Source organism: Haliaeetus albicilla, chromosome Z (assembly GCF_947461875.1).
Source record: "Haliaeetus albicilla chromosome Z, bHalAlb1.1, whole genome shotgun sequence".
In the NCBI taxonomy this organism is placed as follows: Eukaryota; Metazoa; Chordata; class Aves; order Accipitriformes; family Accipitridae; genus Haliaeetus; species Haliaeetus albicilla.
In genome coordinates this window covers 69,674,158-69,698,716 of record NC_091516.1, presented here as the reverse complement: position 1 = coordinate 69,698,716, position 24,559 = coordinate 69,674,158, and the positions used below count along the sequence as shown (strand labels likewise).

At 38.8% G+C, this 24,559-nt stretch overlaps 1 long non-coding RNA gene across 4 annotated transcripts; it reads left to right on the top strand.

Moving 5' to 3' along the window:
- The first annotated feature begins 654 nt into the window (after positions 1–654).
- Positions 655–24,559, top strand: LOC138683719 (uncharacterized). Of its 4 annotated transcripts, none has more exons than XR_011323137.1 (5): positions 655–1,603; positions 2,333–2,484; positions 14,464–14,661; positions 19,073–19,196; positions 21,616–24,559. It is a non-coding gene; the product is annotated as an uncharacterized lncRNA (long non-coding RNA). The 4 variants fall into 4 exon arrangements; XR_011323138.1 differs by having other exon boundaries at positions 656–1,603; positions 2,294–2,484; positions 21,746–24,559; XR_011323136.1 differs by having other exon boundaries at positions 658–1,603; positions 21,746–24,559.

The window sequence follows — 24,559 nt, the reverse complement described above, 5'->3', positions numbered from 1 at the left end:
TTAGCCATGGTTATATTCTGTGCTAATCTACCTGTCTGTATGAAACAGGGGGAGACAGACACATTACCAATTTTATGTAATTTTCATTGTCAAGGAAGGGGATGACTTTAACAAAATAATTATTTGCATGATAATATTAATAATAATACCAGAAAAATTAATGCCACGAAGTACAAAAGAATGTGTGAAACAAATAAGGGTCAGGATCAGGAACACTGAAATGTGAATATTCAATTAACAATAATAGAAAAAATGTGGGGCATGGTATGTAAATGAAAGCTGCCTGGGGCCAAATGTTCTCAATAGCAAAGCCAACAAGATATTAAAAACACCCCACATGACTTTGTTTTTCAGCTCATGAGCAAATCCATGTTGAAAATATGTTTATCTGTTCTAACAGCAAAAACAAACACATTCCATAATGTATGTATTAGGAGGATGTATAACTTGCACAGCATTCACGGCTAGGAAAATGTGACTACATACAGTAAGTGCTGTGGAAGGGGAGGGGGGAAGAAGGAAAAGTGGTAAGAAGGACAGATGCTTGAGTAGAAAAAAACTTGCTAACCAGAGGTTTTTACATGGACCACAGCATCCCATGTCCCACATGTTGATTTCTCGAGTAGACCTGTTGCCAAGATAAATTTTTTTCTTGGACTTTAGAATTTATAGGATGTGCTTGGCTTGCATCAGGAACACAGCAGTTCTTTCCCCACACAAACAGCTCTATCTAGCTAGGCTGGATATAAACAGAAAGACTGCTTCACTAATTATTTATACAAAGACAAAGATAGCTGCATTCTGGAAGGTTTGTAGGAACTGGATTTTTTTTTTTTGGGGGGGGTCTTATTATGTTTTTGACTTTCAGGGCTGTCAGACTCTGCCAAAAACCATCTAAACCTTCATCCAAAGGAAGGTAATTCGCAAGTTTACTACTCCGAATTCAGGCAGTGATTTCCTCCCCACCCCTTGAGAGTATTGATACTGCTTATTTAATAGTAAGTTATTTATATAAAGCAGGATCTTTACCTGGACAAGGAGTTTCTCTTCCTACCCACTCTCCTGGCTTTTGAGACTACCTGTGTGATCAAGGAATACTGCATAGCTACCAGCACCAACCTCACTGTAAATGTTTGCATTATGAGAAGACGACTTACATCTCCTGGAAATGCACTACACTGACGTGTTCCAGCAAACAGTGTCTTTTTAAAATCAATATGACTACTTTTATGAGTCAAGGAAAACTCATTCATAAGTGTTTTCAGATTCTAGCCAACAGTTGTTTTTTTTTTTTTTTTTAAATTATGCTCCATCTTCTTTCCCCCTTTCTCCCCACTTTTAGACCAAGGAGTTGAAATACTGAAACAGGCTTAGCAAGGGGAGTAAGAGGAAAACAATTTTCTGAGTGCTTCACATACCATTATCCTCATCCTCTCACTTGTGCATGAAATGCAGCTGAAGTATGGAATATATGAAATAAGTTCCTAGAAGTTTACAGCAAAGCCACAGTGAAAGGTGGTGAGAGAAAAGGGAATAATGCAGCTGGTGGAAAAACAAGCAGCATTTTGGACAGGCAGAACACTGTTTATCTGCAGTCACCTAGGTATGTAAACTGAACCTTTCAAGTAGTCTTACTCCATTTAAAGCACATTTTAAGGGCCTATGGGATTGGGTCTCAGTTTAGGCTCTGGGATTAGCATTCCTCTTGTGCAAAGTACCATGGAATTTTAATGAATACAAGTAGTCAGATTTTCTGCTGTCTCCCAGAGATTTGTTTATTTACTAATTTAGAGACATGTTTAATATCTCACTTCGTGGTGCATCTGTACCAGCACTATACTGCGGCAATGGTTAAAAATCTGGTGTTGAGAAAAGAGTGGTGTCTGTGAGTCATATATAGTCCTAAGCACACACATAAACGATCTCTGAAAAAACTGTCCCCAGCTTACATAATAAGATATTAAAATATTACAAAGGACACAAAGATATGGCATCAAAGAGTCCAGTCCAGTTTGCTGTGGGAGCTTTCTGTGTTTAAAAGAAAAGAAAAAATTAAGACATGGTATGAGTTTCTGTTGTAAATGCATGAGTATTTTTCCTCAAGACATGGATGTCTCTAGGACCTGATTAGGTTAGCACCTGGTTTGGTCAAATAGAGTTTTTATATTGAAATAACACATCAGGCCCTTTATCCCAGGTCCTCAAGGGGAGTCAGGTATTTAACTCCATTTGGCAGAACTAAACAGTCACTTTTAAAAGTCTGTATTTCAGCTGCTCCTTTTTTTTATTTCAGGTTTTCTGAATTCTTTTCCTCTTTCAAATCTTCCTTTAGAGTCATAGGCACCCACCAGCGGCACAAGCGAGGGGAGCTGGGTAAGAAACTTTCTGAAGTCCTTGGCCTCATAATGACTAGCCAAAAAAGCTTTGTCTAGCCTGAGAATCAAGATGCTTGGCCCAAGTATCTTGCTAGGTGCAAAACTTTGGGTAAGTGGGCTATATGGTTTTGAGTGGGCTGATCAAGAATGTTGTTTTTAGCTTTTAGATGAGGCAGTGTGATCTGTGTAGTAGATGCTTTGGGACAAAGTTTTAAACCTTTCATTGATACTTGATTTTGCAAAAATTAATTAGCTGCCTATATGAAATCTGGTCACACAGTCCTGAAAATCTGGCTCTACTCTTTCTGTTAAACAGAACCAGGCAATAATACACAACGTGGTCATTTTTATTTCAGTAATATGAAATATTTTGGATATTAGCTGCTTCTTAAAATGAATATAAATTTCAACAAATACCAGGAATACTGACAACTTCAAACAAAGGTGAAAAATAACACCTCACCACAAGTCCCAAATCTTCCCAGAGCATTTTATATGGTTTCTGAAGCTTAGCTGCACTCTCAACTACCCTCTGGTTCAGCTTCTGGAGCTACAAAAATCTATTCTCTGTCACTTAATTTGTCTCATAATGTCACAGGTAAAAGTAAATTATTATTTGCTGAATTTTCATCTTGAAAAAAGATACATGTTTTTGTTATGACTTAAAAAAGTCACTTAAAAAAAATGTTATAGACTGCTGGAGCAAAGGCAAGCTTTGGTAAAATCTGGCTAGATAATATATTCTCCTTATGATAAATTCAGCAGAGTGAATATGCATAGCTGAAGTTGTGTTCCCTGAAATACAAAATTTATAATAGAAGTGCGATTGTGTTCTTAACAGCCTATATGAGGCAGTTTTTTAAAAAGGAGCTATCTAATTACCTTTTAAGTCAATTACTCTGCTTGTTCCTCCAGTGACTCTACTCTTCCCAAAATGTATCAGCTGAGTTTTTCATTATTATTTCCCAACCAAGAAAATAAAAACTATGAAAAATCAATAACAAAGTTCACATGAGCAGATGTTAATCTTCTGCATACTTCACCATACATTCAAGATAGCAACCTCATTGGCATGGGGCTTGATATTTTTAATGGAGCTTTTTTAGTTAGTAAAGTCAGTAGCAGTAAAGACTTGGAATTGGTAGCAAAAAGTCAACTGCACATTTGAATACTTAATTTTGTGGCTATAAACAGCCACGTCACATTTCCAGCAACAACAATGGGATGGTTTTCAGCACTGCTCTACCAAGCAGGCATGTTTTCTATTTTCTTCTTGTATATACAATTAAAAGCATTCCCACCAGAGAACTCTGCCCTGCATTCACTTCTGAAACAGAGCATGAGAGATGTCTCTCAAAAGTCAAAATCCTGCCTTTCCTTGGGCCAAATAATGAAAGGACATCCCAGCAGTGCACCGTTACTTCTAAGGCTGCTATTAAAAGTTTGAATTCACTGACTGATTGTCAATACTTGCCCCAGTGTGCAATTAATAAGGAGATCTCTGGTCATGAGAAAAGTCTTTTTTTTCTTCTGCGTGGAAAGGTGAGTTTACTTTTTATCAGGCAAGAGATAAGGAATTGCATGGAGTATGGGCAGGTTCTTGTCTTGCTCTAGGGGATACCCACCAGTGCCTCTGTTCTTGTTGAGTAATAATGAGATACCACAACCAAACAGTAGAAGATGCATGTCAGATGGTTCTCCAATAACATTAGAAAAAAAGCAGCTGATGTATGGGATATTGAAGGCAGATTAAGTTGTTAATGTATATTAGTATATTCTTAATTTCCTTTTAATTGAAAAAGACATATTGACTTTAATTAGAACCATTTCACAGGAACTGTCAATTAGCACATGTCAAACTAGTTAATTCAGAACAGAATTCTTTTAATTAGGGTCTGCTTTCCTTTAACTGTGGGGCCAATGAAATCAGCCTTCCCTTATCAAGATTTTAAATGTCTCTAAGACATACAATACAAATGTAGTCTCTTATCTATTATTAGAAGCCCATATGGATAACATTAAAATGATGATGCTGGCATTGTTCATGCAGCACAAATCAGAGTTTTCTTTATGACTGTTCGAAAAAAAAAGAAAAAGATGGCTTTGAAGAAAGACTATTTTAAATACACAGATTTATCCTACTTTAAAGAGACTACAAAATTTATGACACGCATGTTCACATTTAAAGTATTATTTAATACGTCTGCTCAAATAAATGGGCCTATTCAAACGTTTTGTGTGTTCTATCAGCCAAAGACACATAAAACATTTTCAAAGCATGCAGTAACGTTCTTCCCTTAAATGAACTGTAATCAAAAGGAGAAAACAGACTCAGTGATTTTTTGGGGACAATATAAAACCAGCATTGTTAACTTTCATTGCATGTGAAGATTTAACACTGATTGCTAATCCAGTGGCTGTGAACACTAGTGAGTGAGTGTCATCTCAGTTATCAAACAGCATATAATCCTGGTCTTGACCTTCACATACATTTTCTGAATACGTCTCGAGTTTGCTGATGGATCTCGACTCTTGGCTGACATACTGGTGTCAAGACCTTCCCCATGGTTTCTGGGAGCTGCCCTGTGCAACATCTGTAACACTGGTCACATCCCTTCAGGAGTAAGAACAGCTGAGAAAAATATACTCAAAAATATAATAGGAATGATTGCAAAATCTAGACTTAGTTTTATCATACAGGCTTTAGCCACTGTTTTACTGACCTATATCAACAGAGGATTACAGAGATTAGTGAAAGGAATACTTAATAACTGAACTGTGGATTCCAAAGAGGATTATCTGGTAAGATATTTCATGTGTCCTGATGCTTTGTTGAACATATTAGGGACCTGATTATGGGCCTGAGTAACTCAATAATAAAAGAAGCATAATTTACCAAAATGAATTACAACTGGGATGCACTAAAATTTAATGTGTCCTAGAAGTACACTTTGCCTAGGATCCTAACCACACCATTTTTTCCCCCTGGGGCAACTCTTCGGTATATGGTGAGTAGTACAGTTTTAAGAGTGCTATGTGCTAAAATGTGTGTTAAGGTTTCCACGAACTTTGAAAAGTGGATGAACTTCAACTAGGTGATCTGCAAAATTGAAAAATTTTGTCCTGGGAGTTCTTCAGCTCAAGCAAGAGGCTCTGTAGACGTGTTACTTCACTGCCTACTGGCCTATATGAAGTGTACCCCTAGTATAACTAACAGCTGTAGTTCTACTTTTAAATGTGATTGTAAATAGGTAACATAAGACCCTGATATTTATTCATTAATCCTATTGTGGCCCATATTAAATCTCTGCTTATCAGTTTAAATGCTTACCATAATTTAGAACTCTTTAAGCAGATCTAAGTCACTTTGGCACTGAATTGCATAATCCAACTTCTTTTATAACACAGCAGAAACAATGCTTTGGATTTTGATCATATTGCTCAACTGGCAATATATTGTTTGTTTCAAAATGGCAATTAGCAGTAACTCTTCTTTTACAATCATCCCCACATTGGCTCTGCATAGGAAGTATGGGTACGTTCTCCACCAGGGTTATAAAACCTCAGGTGCCTGCCTTTATGCTCACATATGATGCATTATCCTGAACTTCAAACTATAGGAATATTTAAACAGTATAAACTATAAGAAATTTTCAGATTATGGTGAAATTTTTAGTCCTTGCAGTATCCCAGTCAGGTGGGTAATGATTTATCCAATCCATACCTTACAGCTGGGACAGCAGAGAAACAATTGTATGGAGGGAAAGTAACTTACCCAAGCCCCAAACCAAGTCAGTTAGAAATGGAGTTAAAAGCAGAAGTTCCCTATTCCCTGAAGTTGCATGACCCACTGTGTGCCATGCCCTTAAAGCAGGGCAAAGCATTTTTTTTTCTAATTAATACTAAGGCGATTCATTGCTTAGCAGCAGCACTAATATTTACACACTTATGGATCTCATGATTAAGTAGCAAGCTTTGACTTCAATTAAACCTGACAGTTTCTGATAGCAAAAAGTCATTACAGAACTTCAAAAGCACTTGAACTGCAGCAAGATCTTTACAATTATCTATATAATATCTTTCAGCCTCTGTTGGCTCCTTGATCTTCTGTGGCAGGCCCAACTTCTCTGTCAACTTTGGTCTATGAGAAGTTGAACCTTAATGCATGCTATTTAAAAAAAAATATAAAAATGCTGCAATATACAATGGATTTCACCCAGTCTGACATTCTTTTTGGGATAAGTGCTTAATAAAAATTGCCCACGTGAATCATGTACTGTTCATATATTGTTCATGAATCAAACCAAGAGCCATTTAAAAATGACTAGCATTAGGGAAACGTAATAGCTTTTTAACAGATTATTTAAATGACTGTAGCTCTGATTTCCAGTCATTTTATCCAAACAGCTATGGCAGAACTATCCCTGAAAAGGGAGTAACTTTCTGATTAAACTCTTTTGTTGTTGGATTTAAGAAATATTTTAGAAGAGAGAATTTCTCAATTATGTATTCATCTTTCAGAGCCTGGGCATGGAGGGTGTAACAATTTGATCAAACCCAGCTGAAAGCACTAATGGTTTGGAGGATTCATTCTGTTCTTACAATCACGGCAAAGAAAGCCTTTAAATACATTCAGAGCAGAACAGACAGTTTGTTCAGACTGACCAGAGCGTAAATCACTTTCTAGGTAGTTTCTGGTCTCCACATCTTGGCTTGCCTGGTACTTCCGTAGCGTGATGTGACAGCGATCGAGCAGTTCATTTGTGCATTTTTATGGCCAGATTATCAACCCATCCAATTCCTTGGTTTTTGCTTTGTTGGCTGTATGCATCCCAATGTAATTGAAACCAGCAGATACCCTCATCTGCTCATGTGCTGTTGGCTCCTTGGCCCGACGTTGCCCGTGGCTGAACTCTGTCCCTTCCTCCTTTTCCAAGGAGGGTTTTTAACCATGACATTTGTGCTCATGTTAAACCATTACAGCAACTGGTTTGCAGCACCCGAAGATGGAGCCCCCTTCCATTAAACTGGGAGAGTTCCTTACTCTGAGTCCTCCAGACTGATGCCTTTCATTTACTGCTGTTTTGAAGCATAGCCCAGATTTTCTCAAAACCATGGTCTTTTGGACAGCTCTCTATTCTGCCAGCTATTTTTGATAAAACATGTGCATTTTCACGTTAACGATGAAAACCACTTAGTGGAAAAATAATGCGGAGGCACCCAATACATGCCTAATTATTTGCAATGCGGTTTAGTAGCTGCAAACAAGGACAGTCAGCCAGCTGCCCCATCGTCTCAAAGAAGGGACCTGCAGACCATCAACAGTTCACTGATCACAGACGAGGAGCTGCTGCTCTTGCTCCCACAGTGTCTGCGGGCATATTCCTCCAGGTCACATCGCCTGATGCTACAGCAGTGTTAACTACTCCTTTATTAAACAATTCTCCAAGCATAACTAAAGCATTTGGGTTGTTAACATACATAATAAGTTATATTTAAGAAGGTTTCAAATCAGCACATTGTATTTTGCAGCGAAGTCATAAAAATATGCTAACATGATAACATCTAATGAGGGAAATGTTGCATGCAGATGTCTGTTTGCCTATTATCCCATAAAATGACTGTATATTTTTATTTATATGAGTAATGTTAGACACAAACATGTTACCAAAAAAGCATTCATTTAGGAAATGTATAAACACAATGAGTCTAATATAAGAAACTGTTTTAAAACATGTTTTTTAGTGTTTATAAAATGAAGAGAAATTAAAAAAAAATTGTTCCAAAGTACATTTTTTTCCCCCTCATGATGAGAAAGAAATATAGGTCCTCAGCTGGCATATTATTTGTGATGTGGCAGCAAAGTGGAATTTGTGCCTCGCGTCATGTATCCTTTACATGATGCAAAGGAGTATAATTTTATTTTTGTTTTATTTGAAGGCTCTGTCTGGGCACATTGGCCACCAATTTCATTTTTATTGCAGTGCATGGATAGCAAAGTCACATATCCTTACGTTAATGCAAAGGGCATAGGAAAGGAAAGGGAAAGTATAATTTTTGTTGTTGCTGTTGTCATTTGAAATTTCCATAGTGTCTGTGCACATTGGGTACCATTTCATTTTTATTGCGCTGCACTGATAGCAATGTCACATATCATTAAGTTAACACCAAGTTAGAAAAAAAAAAGAAAAACAGATATTTTTTTCCCCCGCTATTACCATTGTTTGAAATTTTTTGTACTGTGTGAATATAATTTCTGTGGGGTGGTGGAAGTACTGAAAAATCTAATATCCAATGTAAAAAAGGTATACCAGTTTATGTTTTTGTATTGTGACAGTGGATAGAAAATGTAATGCTACTCACATTTCTTATCAGTAGGCTTATCAGTAGGATAAAGGTTTGTTCAATATCTAGAACTGGTTAATGTGGAAATGGCCATTTTTCAGGAAAACTTGAATAATACCAGAGTTTAATTTCCCCAAATCAGTATATTTTATTAAAGTGCTTATCTCATGCATGCTAAAATACCTTCCATGTCCACCTCACTGTCTTTTAACCCCTGAGTAGAGAACATGAGACCCTCTTTGGGATGTGGAGGGTTAATCCGTAGTTGTGGTGGACCCACTCCTCATTACTGACACGTGTAAATAACTGCCACCAGTATGGACATGGTGCTCATCTACATGGGGAGTGTCAGGCAGCTGTGTGGTTGCTCTGTTTTACGTGACAGGTCATTATACAGGTCAGCACTAATAGCAGGCAGGAGTACAGCCCTTGGGCTCCTTTGGGGAAATTTGTGCCAACAATTGTCTTAGTTTTGGAGAGCAAAAGAGGCCAACTTGTTTTATTTTATCTAATCTATTATTAACCATTCCCATATGATGCCCAACACTGCCTTTTTATCCTTGACCTTTGTAAAAGCTCTGTTGTGGTCTCATAAGCCAATGTCCTTTTTTAAGGAGTGACTCTTGGACAGACAGATACCGGGCTGCCACCAAGAGGTGGCAAGCTCCAGTATGGTCCTTCTTGGTCTACAGTTCAGATAGGTGCACTAGTTTGAGATAGACCCCGTGCATTGCAGCTGGTGCCCTACTCTGCAGAAAACCCCAAGCTGAGAAACAAAGCTGATGAAAGGGTGAGAAGGCATGTCCTATGAGGACATGTGACTCTCTACAGCTTCCTCAGGAGGGGAAGTGGAGAGGGAGGTGCTGAGCTCTTCTCCCTGGTACCCAGTGCCAAGATGCATGGAAATGGTTCAAAGGCGTGCCAGGGGAGGTTCAGACTTGACGTTAGGAAGCATTTCTTTACTGAGAGGGTGGTCAAATGCTAGAACTAGGGAAGTCGTAGATGTCTCATGCCCGTCAGTGATTAAGAAGCATTTGGACAATGCCCTTAATAGCGTGCTTTAACTTTTGGTCAGCCCTGGACTGGTCAGGGAGTTGGACTAGATGATTGTTTAGGTCTGTTTCAGCTGAACTCCTCTTCTCTTCTTCTCCTCTTCTCTTCTTCTTCTCTTCTTCTCTTATTCTTCTCTTCTCTTCTCTTCTCTTCTCTTCTCTTCTCTTCTCTTCTCTTCTCTTCTCTTCTCTTCATCTAGCTGCTGTAATTCATACTTGAATTAATGGCTGAAGAGAAGGAGGCTGCATCTAAGGGGCACCCCAGACACTTCGCATTGCTCTTGCAGCGTTCCCACCTGGTGCTCACAGTGGCGCTCAAGCCATGGAGGATGGTCTCAGACAGCATATTCAGCATCTGTAATGTCCCTTTCTTCTCTGTCATACAACATTTTGAATGTGAACTTTTTTGGTGCGCATGGTTTGACCTCTGCATGGACAGACACAAAGCTGTGGCAATTCCAAGCTTGTCCATGGGCCTTTGGAGACCTTTTTACTTGAAGTGGGATAAGACAGCTTCTAGGCTCTTCCACTCTTGACAAGGAGTAGGTCAAAGAAGGATCTAGACGGAGATTTGTCGTCTACATGAACCAAGCTAAATCTGCAAGGACAGGAGAACCTTGGCCAGCACGTGTTTAGTGAAAGCTATATAACATTCAACAACCACAGATGTATGTAATAGATTTTGTGGTGTCACAATAGGCTACATCCCAATAAGCCACCTGAACACACAAATATGTGACAGCTAGCATGGTTTACATTTTTAATGCATTTCTTTGTGTGAGGCTTGGAAAAGCCTCTTCCTCACCCTTTGCCACAGGCTACTCTCATGCAATAGCAGCAGCACTCCATCTTCAAAACACCATGTATCATGAAAGAGAAAATCATAAAAGAAAGGCTGGCCAGAGGAATCCCACGAGTCCGTTCATTTACACCAAATTTGAGGTGTCAGCACCTGTACTGTTGCTGCTTGGGTAACGTCCATGAAACAAAACACCCTTCTGCAAGTAATGCAAGGGCAGTGGGGATGGCTTGCTTTGGCAGCATCAGTTGCAGAGATGGGCACAACCTTTGATGGTGCCGATGTCCTTTTCTCCCTGTACCTCGAGTGAGGCAGAACAGGCATGGAATATTTTTTAGCAGGTGTTAGAGAAAGAGGGATAACACGGCAGTTTTGGAAGAAGTGCTGGAATGGGAATATGCTGCTGAGCTCTCCATCTGGAGACAAAACCCAGAACCACCCTTTCCTTGTGAGCTGCAGGAAGAACAGGGGACTGTGTGTTTGGGGATTTGTAGAAGACAAATTTTAGCTTGTTTCTAAATGTCTCCATATGTTTTTATTTGTGTTATATACTTCCCTCTTGGCTGTACTGGAGCTCTTTTGTTTTATACTGGCACATCCCAGAACATTTTTAAGTTATAAAAAACTTACTTATCTCAGGGCTTCACAAGTGAACTTTTTCCCCGCCCTGGGTTTTTATTAAGCTCAGTGGGACTAATTCCCTATTGCTCAGCACGTTGCGTAGGCCTTTACACTGAGGCCAAATGGGTGTAAAATGCTAAAACTACATGACATGCCTCTGATCGAGCTTAAGGTCTGGGATCACACATCAGAAATTTGTGTCCAAACCTTACCTCTCCAGAGTCTGTTGAGCCTCTCCAGATGGCAGGTGATATTCCAGGTGTTAATAAGCCACTTCCTCTCCCACTTCTATCTCCGTAGCAAAATGGTGACAAACCTTTCGCATAGTCCTTTAAATTAGGAGAGATCATGCAGAGACACACATATATGTATATATACAATTTCTTAATTTTTAAGTAAAAAACGTGTATATGATCTCCTCTGCATACATACATATATATAAGGTATTTTAAAATGAGAGGCTCTTAGGAAAAAAAAATTAGTCTGAAGTACTGCTATGGAACATGAACTTAATTTTTGTGAAAACTGTGCTATCTAAAAGAAGTTTAGTTTGCTGCCTATGCCAGCTCTAAGCCACAGGAAGAAGAGGCTGGAGAAACACTTTGTGCAAGCAGTTTAATGCTCTGCCTGTGGCAGGACCTTAGGTACCAGGGACTGCTGTTTGCAAACAGTTTAACTCTTTGTCCAGAAGGAATGGCAATACGTCATCTCCCCGCAATGGCGATTTACTTGCTTTAGTTGGATATGAGTCCTGGCCATTTTTGACAGGCAAGGGATACCATGCAGAGTACAAGGGCTTGGATCTTGAGGATTGGCCAATGCTTCCAGAGGGCCAGAGCTCAAACATCAATTTCACATTTTTTAAGGGTCCAGGAGACACCTGGGTGGGGCTGCAAGCAGTTTGGGTTTGGAGCGTGGGATAAGCTGCTCATGTTGACATAGCCATTTCTCATTATAACCATGTCGACATAGAAATTAGCAAAGTTCGGTTTTGGTAATTTCAAACCCACATTGCAGTGACTGTATAATGGGAGGAACAATAGAGAACTGGACTCAGTACACAATGCATTTTAATAAAATTCTTCATATGGTTTGATTTCTAAAGGATCTCTCATCAGTCTGTTCCCTGCATTTTTGTGACAATCACCACAAACATTGGCATGAGACTGACTTAGAATGGAAAATATTAGCAGGAAAAATGGGTTTTCTCAATATGTTGAATACACTGCCAAAATCACTTTGCAATCCACCTGCAGTCTGAAGACTTACTTGTTAGCATAATTGGAGTTAAATAACCAAGTATGGACTTCATCTACTCCTTAGATGCTACCCCCCCCCCCCCCCCCGAAAAAATAAGAAAACAATTTTTAAATCATAATCAAACTCATATTCATAATATAAATTAGTAATGACTTTCTGTGATAAAATTCTTCTGTGTAAAGCTCTAGGATAGCTGTAATGGATGGTGATAGACACCAGTCCTCAAATAAATTTAGGGTTTCTGCCAGAAAACTTATTCTTGGGGCCTTCTGATTAGCATCTCTTTTGACCTGGTATCAACCCACATCTCTCGTCTCAGAGACTCTTCAATGGAAGATCTCTGCTCTTGTGCACTTCTTGAATAACAATTTATTGCATAAACTTCAGAGTGAAAAAATTCCTACTTCTCCTGATTTGATCATTTATGCATCTGGCAGCTGAGATACAAACAGCCTGGTGTCATAACCTTTGGAAAATTAAAAAAAAAAAAAAAAAAAAAAAAAAAGCAGCTGACTTATAGTAACCAAGAATTGCTTTTGCCCCATTCTTTACAAATAGGACAAATTAGGTACTGATAGCTTATAAACATTAGCATGCTCTGGAAAAGCCAATTTAGTATGAAGCACAATGTTGAATAGTAACTGTCTTGATAGTAACAGCAGGAAAACACATAATTTTTCTGGGCTCTATATTTACCACAGTCAAATCCCTATTCATCCCTCACTCAGACAAGACTACATTGAACAGGAATTTTCACTGAATTGGAGAAATAGGGATTTGGCCATATGTAGAAAGTTAATTTCCCCCCTTCATGAACTCAAGCTCTGATTAAAAAAGAAGTAATTATAATTTTTCAGCAAATTAAGTTTATTAAAACCATTCAGTCTGATAATCTATATTGTCAAGTTATGTTTAATACTTATTATGAGATTAAACCACTAAAATATCTAGTTCAAGGAAATATCTTCAAACTTCAATCATAAAAGAACTATATTAAAGCAAACATTCAGATTAATTGATGATGGGATCGTTTAGTGTCTAACAGCAAAGAAGAAACCTTAGACTAAATCTATTAGTACTGGGTGAAATCTTGAGGTCATCACCTACTCCTTGCAATCACCCCCCCCAAATGTTTATACATCTAAGTACTGACTAAAAATGAATTAATAACTTCAAGATTTAATCTGATGTTATTAAAGTTTTTGATGATTGTTTACTGTGTCTGATGAGTTTATGTAAATACTCTAAGCTATTGCATCATCCATAATTACTGTGCAATAGATGAGGTTACAGGCTAGTTAAAAGCATGTGTCTTCATTATAAAATGAAAAGAATCATTCTAACTGAATTTCAAAATGGCTGTAAAAATAAATGTATCAAAGTATAGTAAAGCACCTGAATTTTTGGACCCAAATGTTAAAATACTGTTAAAATCCTAATTATATAATTATTAAGAAGTAATTCGGAAATAGATAATTTTCTTCTATGTTTTAATACAGTTAATAACCAAAATCTGCAGTAACAAACCAAGAGGCTGCTGGCAAGTCCTATAGAAGACTTGCTAATATTGTGAAATACACAGAAAACATGCTGGTACTTCTTTGAAAACAACTTTTAATGTGAAAACAGTATTAGCACATTTGACGTGTCAAGAAGGGAGCAGAATATGATTTGATGCAAATACAAAGAAAAAGTTACTGGAATGAGCCAGAAATTCAACAGAAAAGGCTTTGTGCATAGCTTGATAAACATTATCTTTCCAGACATCTGGTACAACATATACAATTATTGGTAACATTCGTATTTCCTTTCACTGACAAAAATCAGGGTTATTAAAATGGTGTTTGGTAGTCTGCTGAGGGTCTGTTGTTCTCCTGGCATACCAAGGGAGCAGAAAGAAAATTATTTGGGAAGAAAATTATTACTTCTTTGCCCCAGGTTGATGATTATATTCATCATAGGAACTCATGTTGTGTTGTGCTGTCAAGTGACTTTGTGTATTACCCAACAGCTCTTCTACCTGGCTCAAGGATGCACTCCAGAGATTGCTCCAGAAGGACAAGAATGCTCTCTGAACCGAATACTTATCTCTTTCTCTCAAAATATGAGTGTCAGAGCATTTATTGTAGGACACTGCATCCACTCACGGAGAACTCCTTGCAGCAGAACAAGAGGATAAGGAAAGACCTGCAGATTTCCAGGTGATTCTGTAAGTGGAAACACTGCTCATGCATGGTGCTGTGAACTGTGGTCCACAGGTGGAAGTTACTTCCCATTAGTAATTGATCTTGCAACATGCCTTAGTCTGTTTTAGTGCCAGATAACCTCTTTAGTTTAAAGTAACACTGCCAGGAGCTCAAGATCCATCGGTTTTGGTGAGCACTAAACAGGCTATGACTGGTCTCTATTTTTTTTTAGAAACACATGAAAAACAACTACTGCTGTGATCACAAGGGAATAGTGAACCCTCTCCATAAATTCAATTTGTTCATAACCTTTTGACATGGCCCATAAATAACCTTCATATATTTCACACACATGGACACATGTAATAAATTACATGAACAATGTATATAAATATTTACCTTACAAAAATACAAACTAAATATAAAGTGCCATATGAACAATCCATCTATTAGCAAATGGTTAATTCCCTGTGCCAGTTGATAACTGGATTGCATGTCTACCTGATCCTTTTGCTATGCCACTATACTGGTTGCAGGTACAAAGTGGTAGCAAAGAAAATATTAATCAATTGGCAGTGGGGCTGTTTCAGCAAAGGTTACATCAGAGACAAAGGAAAGGGGAGGTTGAGATCTGGCTCCTGGGAAGGCTTGTATGATTATCTGGAGCAGGTTATGAAGTCTAGAAAAGAAAAAAAAATTTAAAAAGAAGCCATTTTTATTTCTGAAAATTGTTCTCAGTGACCTTATGTGATGTATTTTATTTGCACACATGATTATTATGATAGTAATAGTAAAAAACCTAAAAGAATGTGCCAGAATTCTAAAATGCTAAATCAGAAAATGTTTATGGAAGAGTTTTTCTTCCTCAGCTTATACCAAAACCCCAGGTATTCTACAGGAATTAAAAACCTCTTTGTGCTTTAAAACCTGCAAGAGATATCCTGTCTGATGAATTGGATGCTTTATTTTTTTAAATAATATCATTAAAAATGTTGATGAGATTTAGGGTAGAAAAATAACTGAAAGTGGTATATGTAAGAAAGTACTAAAATTTTTTACCTGTTTCAATGTTAGAACAACGTCTTGCTGAAAATTCAGGGAAAGAAAAAGGATTAAATTTATAGACTATTTCATTTTGATTTTTGTTCAAAAGAAAAAAACCTAATTAAATTTGTACCTTCCAAATGTAATGATGCCCATTTGCATTTTCAAAGTAAAAAAAAAAAGAATTGTTAAACAATGGGAATCAGAGAACCATTCCCACTGCTGGAAATGTCCATAGTACTTTTTTGTTGAGCATGCAGCTTCTTCTACGAGAAACTGTCAGTTTGTCCTATTGCCATGAGGCAACACAGGGCCAGACAGATAATGGCTAGATTGAACAGTCACACCAAAAAAAGACGAGGGCCATAGAAACTCTCTGCTTCTTATATACCTTTAGGTGATCAGGATCATGACCCTAGGCACTGCAAGAGCAAAATGAGCAGAAAGCAGGAATCCTCCTCCTTCCCAGACACATCCTTCAGAAACAATGACCAAACCTGTCCATCAATTTTAATTAAAAAAAGACTAAACTTCCCAGTGACAAACGCAACACCGGTGCAGACACGGCTGCAGGTTTGGTGTTACCTGCAGTAAGCCAACTGCCACTGCTGGGTCTTGGAAACCTGAGGAGGGATCTGATCTGCAAGTAATGTTATAAGTCGCTGTGGACCAGCTGAAGTTGAGAAGGAAAACTCTTTAGGACTATTAATCAAAAGGGTGGCCTTTTGCTAATAACTATTTAATTGAGAAGCACACTATTCGGTAGTGATTAACCCTTTCACAGCACCAACTAGTTAACATTATGTGATGACAAGTAGAGGAAATGATGGTAGCACAAGGCATTCCCTTAACTGAATAATAAAATATAGAATCATAGAATCATAGAATGGCTTGGGTTGGAAGGGACCTTTAGAGGTCATCTAGCCCAACCTACTTCCAATGAGCAGGGACATCTTCAACTAGATCAGGTTGCTCCGAGCCTCGTCCAGCCTGACCTTTAATGTTTCCAGGGATGAGGCACCCACAACTTCTCCGGGCAACCTGTGCCAGTGTCTCACCACCCTCATCATAAAAAATTTCTTCCTTATATCTAGTCTGAACCTACCCTCCTTTAGTTTAAAGCCATTACCTCTTGTCCTGTTGCAACAGGCCCCGCTAAAAAGTTTGTCCCCATCTTCCTTATGAGCGCCCTTTAGATATTGAAAGGCTGCTGTAAGGTCTCCCTGGAGCCTTCTCTTCTCCAGGATGAACAACCCCAACTCTCTCAGCTTTCCTCACAGGAGATGTGTTCCTTCCCTCTGGTCATTTCCGTGTGCCTCCTCTGGACCTGCTCCAGCAGGTCCATGTCCTTCTTGTGCTGAGGACCCCAGATCTGGAGGCAGTACTGCAGGTGGGTCTCACCAGAGGGGAGCAGAGGGGAAAATCCCCTCCCCAGCCTGCTGGTCACGCTGTTTTGGATGCAGCCCAGGATACAGTTGGCTTTCTGGGCTGCAAGCGCACATTGCCAGCTCACGTCCAGCTTTTCATCCCCCAGTACCCTCAGGTCCTTCTCGGCAGGGCTGCTCTCAATCCACTCATCCCCAGGCCTGTGTTGATACCAGGGGTTGCCCCGACCCAGGTGCAGGACCTTGCACTTGGCCTTGTTCAACCTCAGGAGGTTCACATGGGCCCACTTCTCCAGCTTGTCCAGGGCCCACTGGGTGGCATCCTGTCCCTCAGGCATGTCACCTTCACCACTCAGCTTGGTGTCATCAAAACATCAGATATACGAGTGCAAAGAGTGAAATAGGAAATGAATCTGCAATCACTACGCTGGAAACTATTACATGGCTCTACCACAGGTTTAGTTGTTGCTCAATCTCATTTGGGTCTACCATTCTCTGGAACTTTCAGTTTATAACCAAATAAGGGCCAGTCTTGTACGGTCATAACAGTCAAGCTGGTCATAACTCCTATGCCTTCATGTTCCCCCCGAAGCAGTTGAAAACAATCCCGCTTCAGCTTTGTTTGTTTTAATTTGGGTTTAGGAAAATATAAAGTTAAAGTGGGACCTCAAGAACTCAAAGAAATTTTGGAGCTGAAACTCTGCCAGGTAACATAAATAGATTAGAGCATAGACTGACAGGCCAGGAGCAGTTAAGAAGAAAAGATCAAAGAAGCTATGAGAAATAAAAATAGCTGGAGATCTCTAGGACAGATATCATATTATTAAATTAATTACCAGTGCAAGTGGTACATGTGTAGACAGTACCATGTGCTAAAGTGAGGGCACAGCCAGGTCGGATGTTGAATTTCCCTGTTCCTTCATTTCTTCCTTTCTCCACTTCATTAATCCTCATGTCAAAGGAGGGCTGTTTCTGACCATACATTTCACTGGAGTTTTACATAGTTAATGGGGATTCTGCAAATTAATCTGGGATGCTGTAGCATAATTCGGTGGATTACGCTTTCAAATAAAATTTCCAGACATATCCCTCTATTTTCTTTTGCATATTTTCACCCCAGTATCTCAGTTGACTATCTTACAGTGGTTGTGATTAAAGATTTAAAATTAACACCAGTTACCACACCACAGTGTCTGAAATACTGAACTCATTTTCTCCAATAAGATAGATACATCAGGATAAATATTTTAATGACAAAGTCTGTAATTTTTTTTCTTCATGATTACTGTTAAAACCCCTCAAATATTTATAATTTTTATTACATCTCCTCATTGTCAACACTTACTAACACTCAGAACTTAACCTTTTTCTAGTGAATCAGCTCCCCCACTCTTTTAATGTATTTTGTTTCTAAATTCTATTCCAAGGTCACTTTTCACAGGAAATAAAAATGTGGCCTTAACAGGCTGATGTATGGCATGAAAACGATGGAGCAATTTGAGGGATTCAGTAATAGCAAATTACCAGGACTGAATGATCTCCCTCCAGAATTCTGAAGCTAGAAAATTATTAAGTACAGTATGTATAGATGGGAATATACATTGTCTTTTTAAGATAGTAATAATAATATATAACACCCCCCCATCCCCCTTCATAGTGTTTGAAATGCGCTAATGCTATTAACCTCAGGGTTTTGAGTTTCTTTTAAAAAATGGTGTGAAAATCCAGACTCATTTCGGTGCTGGGAAAACCGTTGAGTTCTTCTAAAGAAGATGATAATGCAGGATTTGGAGAACAACCTGAAAGGACTAAAACAACACCTCTTGGAAAAAGGAGCTGAATTAGGGCAAAACAGGTAAAAGTGAGCAAGGAATAAAAAACTCCTGAACTTTCCAAAATATGATGATAAGGATAACCTAAAGAGAGTTTTTAAGGAAATAAATTGCTGTGTAGGAAGGAATGGACTCCTACCTTGGATTAAACGGTATTATTCTATTATTTCTAGAGCATCGATCCTCTTCCCCCAGTATGAAGATGAATTAAAATTGTACTAGAAAATGGTTGGAAGCGATAATCACCTCTGCTGTGTTACTCCGGGTGCGTCCATGCAGCTGACTGGGAAGGAGAAGGTAAGAGCTAGTTATTGTCAATAAGTTGCTTTGAGGGGCTGTAAAACTAATGTGGCCAGCGGAAGGCTGTTGGGGCAACTGAGATGGCTGTCAAGCTCCAGCTGTCTCTGTGAGCTCCTTGCAGCGTCCCACATTGCACAGAAACTTGTCTGTCTGTCCATGCCCAAGCTCGGGCTGTGTCTGCTCCCGAAACTGAGCTTGACTCTTCTGCTCTGTCCTGTGGGAGCAGACTGCAGAGCCTACGAGGATGCCAACGGTGCCAGTGGAGACCCATCCAACATCTACTTCTGAGGAGCAGTGAGCTAGCTTGCGTTCAGGCAATCCCATATTTAAAAGAATAGCAATAACTTAACCAGCAATTAAATAAGTTTTTTTTTGTGCTCTAAACCCGTAAATAATACAGGCATCAGTGTCATATAGTCACTCTAACCACATCTTGTTGGGTGTAGGAGCACATCCAGGTTTGTTCACCTGACTTTAGGAAGGACACCTTTGTGACTCAGGTGACACACTTTGGACATAGGTTTTATTTAGCGCGTTGGATTGCAAAGCAAGTGGTCAGACCTCAGTCTGAGACTGACTTACCTTGGATTGACCCAAAGTCTGTAACAGAGAAGAGTGGTGGAGTGGAGGTAGGCAAACGACAAAAGGCACCTCCTCTGCTCCATGCAGCCCCACAGACCAGAAATAGAAGGGCACACAGATGGATAGAAATAAAGATTAATTCCTCTATCTGGCTTGAAATCAAACTGGAATCCAGTGCAATTCAGTCAAATATTTTGACTGGATTTTTTAAAAGGGCTGGATTAGTTCATTGTTATTATTCACTGGAGCTACTCATATAAACAGATAAATATGTGACTATTTAAGCTGAATGCTCTTTTCCAGCTTTGAAATTATACAACTGAGAGCAAAGTTTGGCTATCTAAAAGTAATCAAACCTAATGCTTCATGCTGTAAAGTAACCCTTTTGCTGAAGAGGTCAGGAAGGAAGTATTTTCCCACGCTAATGGGTAACCTCAGTTTTATTTTTCAGCAGTTGACATGTTCTTGAGCTACTTGCTTGTTAATGCTGGAGACACAATGTGCCACTGATTCTTTGTGGCAGAGGTGTTACTACTCCACTTAGGAGAAAATGTTTAACATGCCAGAAAAGAGGGAATAGCTGTTCCCTTTGCTTCTCAAGGTACGGCTCGGTCATTCCTCTGTGTCCTCCAACTTTTGCTCTACTTCCTTACACTTTCAGTAAATCAAATGTAATTTTTAAGGTATCCTGTAATTCTATATGCCTGGGCTTTACCTATTAAACCACAAGCAAGTGCGAAAGTGATGCAGGGGACTGGATAACGGCAGCTCTCCCGTGCACGTAGGTGCAAAACTTGTCGAGTGCACCTCTGCCTAATGAGAAAGCACTGGTGTTCTGACAAGCAAGAACAACAAATAATAATAAAAAAAGTTGCTATCCTGTCAAATACTGTGTGCATATCAAGGATCCAGAATACAAAGCAGACTTAACAGCAATCACATTTTGAGTAGAATTTGCTTGAATGTAACACCTTCTCCCTCTAAGGTTTTGAGTGTGGTATCTTAAAGAAGATCACACAAATTACTCATTCTGGGAACAAAGGCTCTTTTTTGAAAGCTGTCAGCTTGCTGACAGTTATGATGAGCATTTACTTCAGGCTTGTAAAACATATTAATCAAACTTGTTCCTATAGCTTCAGTCCAAGGAGGGTTACTGTTTCTTTTAGAGAAATGTTTTACATAAGTGAAGAGCTCTGAATACGTATACACCTTGAATGCAAACCACTGTCTATGCCATTCATTTATTCGTAATGAATAAATACTAGTCTACACCAGGCTTAAGGAAGATTGAAGCAGTATATGGAAATCTGTTTATTACAAGACTATTTGCCAAAGACCTATGCACCATTCATTGAACCTTGAAAAACATTTGAAAATATGGGTTGCATTTGCAAACTTCAATGTATGACATGGAGAGCTGGCAAGCTGCCTGGTTTCTACTTAAAGGATTGTCATTCTGGGAAAAATAAATTTCTCTAACTAGACAAAAGTCAATGTTTTCATGTTTTACTGCAATCAAACTGATATGGCTGACAATTTAATGTCTCAACACTTAAAATATCTGTGGATAATCAGTTACCTCAATCAATCATAACTACAAGATTTCTCTATTTTCAAAGCCTGTATACATATGACTGAGATATTTAACAGTTTAGAGAAACCTCCCCATCCTTAATCCTTCATGATTTCTCTTGAGCCGTGCAGTTCTTTTTTTTCCCAAATGCACAATTTTATAATTGCTGGGGAAAAAAAAAATCCAACCCTGCACTGTAATCAGATTTTGAAACCTTTGTGTTAATGTCCTGTTTTATTTAATTTTATGTATATTTTATAGTCTGCTTGCCTGTCAAAAAGATGTGGAAATGTGCTGGCATTCCAGCTGAAGACATCATTATGAGTGAGAAAATGCTCAAGGCTTTTTCAAAGCGGGTGCTGAAACATACGTTTCTCTTCTTTGACTCCAGGGGATGCTAACAGCTGCCCCAGCAGACAGGTATTGCAAGGTCAAAGGCTAGCAGAGCTGTACACCTTCAGGATTTGACTGCCAGCAAAGAAGATGGGTAGTTTCTCAAAACTAATAACAAAAATAGCAACAATGATGAGAAGAAGAAGGAGCTGACAACAAAAATGAAAAGGAACCTGCAAGAAGTGAATTCTGGGTAGCGCAACACTTGGCAGAGCTGATTTTAATATCTGACAGGTTGAGTTCACTAATCTTTGCTATTCATATTGACGTGAAACTTCATACAGTTTTAGAGATTTGTATCTATTAAGACATGCAGCAGTGTTCCTACAACATGGGAACAAGTTTGCTAGCGCCTGGCGTTTGTCTTCCTCCGTGATAAAAATTGATATGAACTGTTTTAAACGTCTAACAGATAATTACTCTCAACACTCAATAAGGAAAGCTACATCTTTAGAGCCTCCTTTATCTTTAAAAAATAATAAAAAAACCCAAGCCCCAAATCCACCAACAAGACAAAACAACATTCGTCCCCCCGTTTTCCCCCCTCTCTTTTGTTTCTTTGATTACTTGGAGCCTTGTAATCAAACTAAGCTTAGTTTCGGGACCCTTGGGGCAGTATCTCTTAGTTCCCTGTCAGGCTGCGTTGCAAAACAATCAATCTTGCTCTTGTGCTGGCTTGGTGGAAGTGCCACGACATGAGGACTGCAATGCTTTGCTCTTGCTGTGAAGCTTCGATGACAAAAGTTTTTATCAGAAGCTGACTGTATTTAGGGTTATGAATATGCAATGACTCTCATTAGTATTGAAGCACAGGAGCATGGGCTGACATCCCCCGCCACTTTTAGCTGCTGCAGAGTTGTCTAATGAATTGTCTTGCTCTTTCAGTCACACAGACTTTGCTGTTACAGCTCCCCGTTCCAAGGGGAGTTGCCCAGTTTGAGAATACTATTGATGGCAGAAATTAATTGCCAAGAACTGCTCTTGATTTTGTTAAACAGTGTTGAGACAGTGTTTAAATTGTCAAAACAGAAAACCATTAAACTCTACAGGAGACAAAATCATTGCGAGTGAGAGGACCTGTGTGTCTTTACGCATAGCCACGCAGAAGCATACAGGTGTGGCACAGGTATACGTACCGTCTTGTAATCACACCTACACATACAAACACGTGCGTGTGTGTCAGTGACAGGTCTCAGAAACCTGACATCCCGCTGATTTACCTATTATTCTTCCAACCAGAACAAATGGGGATAACAGAAAGTTCTCCAAATGAGCAGGAATCCAATACATTGCTATTTGATCAAGCCTTTAATACTCTTTCTTTTCCCTTTGGGACCCTGCCAAACATTTTTCAGCTCACACATCTGCAATCTTTATGAATAAGTTACTGATAAGGATGTTTCCAACAAATGATTAAGATATCTGGCTTGATTTGTTGTATTTGAGGAGATGTGTAAGCTTTCAGAAACAAGTGGAAATGACCCTTTTTTTCCCAATTGGTTAAATTAAGTATTTTTTTCCCTATTCATCTGAAATTTCTTCTGACATAAAAGGAGCTTTTGTGGCTCTGCAGATTGTGAAGGATAGAGTGAATTGAAACGGATAAAATATTCCAAGAAGCGTAAGTAGCATTCTGAAAGGTGTGCGCGTATTGCAAATAATAAAGGATATGAGGTTCTCCCAAGAACATGTCAGCCCCACAGAGCTCTTTATCCATTTAATCAGCAATGGAAATGGTCCCAGTGCAAGGAAGGAGGATCTGTTTAATTTTTACTGCAATTTTTGGCACCGTTGCTCTAATGTGAGCTTGGCTTACCTCTTGACCCAACCCCAGGAGTGTCTGTTCTCATCAGCTGGAGAAAAAATAAACATAAAGAACATCTACATGTTGGGAGTATCAAATATAAGAGCAGTTTAAAATAAATGCAGTTCTGACAAAAGTGGCTCAAGTATCATACATCAAACACTTGTTACCTCTCTTGGCCTTAGTGATTGCACGTGACTAAGAAAGAGTGAGTGATAAAATCTGAAGAAAGATGAAACCAATCTGGGCCTTTTTAAAGATCATCAATCATTCTGCGCAGCCATGGTATTATTAGTTCCAGTAAGCCTTGTTCTCCCATTTTATGGACATCATAAACCCCCCACCCCTAGACCAATGTTACCATGGGAAATCATTTTTATGGGCAGCATCTTAGTGTGGGCCAATCAGATCCAATCACATAACAAGCTACTGAATTATTCAACGTTCTCCCTAATTTTGCATTCTTCCTGCACTTTGCTGTCACTGCAGGGTTTTAAAAGTATGTGTTTTTACAATATTTATTAAGAAGATAACCATACACAGGAATTTTGCTTTCTCTATGTCTTTCAATAATTGTTTGTTCCCTTAGATTGTTGCAGTATATACTTTGCCATATAGAGAATATTTTTTCTAAAAGGAATAGCAATCTACAATGTGGCACTCGGCTTTAAACTCTTTCAGCTTTTAAAATACTGAACGTAAGGAAAACAATAGTGAAACTATTGTGTTCAAACATAAAATATTCAGATTTACTGAGCAAACTGTAACCAGCATGTCTCTTAGCTGTTGCTATGAATACAGGGCTCACATTGTATATGAAAATATTTCAGTTTTAATTGCAAATCTGTGCAGAGATGATTTGGGGTCTGTAATTAGCACATAAATTCCAGACTTTGTGACTGCTGTGAAAACACACATTATTTATGGAACTATTATCTAAATATAATTCAGTGTTTTTTGCTTTCAACAACTACTGTAAAAGTCTGATTTAATAAAATGTGAAAAATT